This window comes from Babylonia areolata, chromosome 1 (genome assembly GCF_041734735.1).
Source record: "Babylonia areolata isolate BAREFJ2019XMU chromosome 1, ASM4173473v1, whole genome shotgun sequence".
NCBI classification, from domain to species: domain Eukaryota; kingdom Metazoa; phylum Mollusca; class Gastropoda; order Neogastropoda; family Buccinidae; genus Babylonia; species Babylonia areolata.
Genome location: NC_134876.1, coordinates 5,781,545 through 5,783,130, shown reverse-complemented (window position 1 = coordinate 5,783,130; position 1,586 = coordinate 5,781,545).

Genomic DNA, 1,586 nt, shown 5'->3' with positions numbered 1-1,586 from the left:
TGTCCTGTGGGTGTGCACAAGGATGTGGACAACACCCTCCCCTCCCTCCTCGGCTCCCACCCCCGCCCCCTCCCCACCATTTAAATACTCGTCAGCTGGGCGGAGGACAGTGAGGCCGCTCTGGTTGCTTGATTGTTTTAGCAGATCCGCAGCTCACTACCGCAGTCATAGATAATAAAATAATGTACACATGTCATCGCATGGAAAGCTCTCTCTGAATACAATTATAAATCTTACCAGGAAGAGTTTGCGTGTGTTGTTGATTTTCTGCGGCCGAGTGTGTGTGTGTGTGTGTGTGTGCACGCGTGAGTGTGTGTGTGTGAGAGAGAGAGAGAGAAAGAAAGTGTTCCCTCTTCACATGTATACGCGTGCTGCCTGTCTGTATGTGTCTCTCCATTTAAGCTGCATATCAAAATCGTGTTTTTGTTTTTTCATTTGTTTTACTGCATTACACACACACACACACACACACACACACACACACACACACACACACACAGATACAGACCTCACAAGCAAAGGACTTTTTTTTTCGACATAACGTGAACGTCGAAACAGACGGATAAATAAAATCACGTCATTTGGGGCAGATATTAAATTCAATAATCAAATTCAGATCAGTTCAACAGAAAATCTGAACAAACACAGTTGCTTACATAACAATATCATCCCCAAGTTTCAAAATCTTAGGAGAAAAGAAACAAAGAAACAAAAAAAGAGTGGTCATAAGTCCAAGTGTCAGTAACTGCTATGTGTGTGTCCCAAGACTTCCTCCCAGAACGCAACAAGAACCACCACGACTCCCACCCACCCACACCCCTCCTTGGAACTCCCCCGCCCCCCTCCTTCTTCAGACATACCTCCCACCCGGGCAGGCAGATATCCAAGACTCACCACTAAAAAACACAAAAACAAAAAACAAGAGAGGCAAGGCCTTCAAGACTCACTTGTGATACACTTTAAAAAAAATATTAAAAAAAAAATAAAAAACTTATCGTTAAAATGTGTTCTGTATTTGTTATTATCAAGCTTCAGGTTAAAAAAAAAAAAAAAAAAAAGTCCTAACCAGATTCGAACCCCACGTGTTTGTGTGAGAAGAAACTGTCTTACCCATTACACAAAATCTTTAAGGGCAATAAAAAAAAAAAATTCTTTTTAAGTCCGCGGTAAAGGAGACGTGGCTATCGCCGCAATCACACTGCAACATTTAGCCGTTTTCTCTAGATCTAGATAGATGTACAAGTTTAGTTACGCCCGCCGGGAATGTAGTACACACGGTCGATCGATTCAATTTCTCCTTTATGTTCATTCTAGTTTTTAAAGTTGATATGAAAATTGAGTATTTTGTTACACTAATAACATGTAGAGCCAAGTACAAGTACTTCTAAACGTCGTATGAAATGAAAAGAGCTTCATTTTGAGAAAAGTCAAGACTGGAAATTTTTGCGTTTCATCAATTCAAGGGTATTAATTCGCATGGTTTACAATTTTTTACTGTGAATTCCGACTGATTCTGTGGATATTTTTATGGCAGTTTGGGGCATAATCCACTAAGTGATGAGGCGTTCACAAATCTTTCTCTGAAT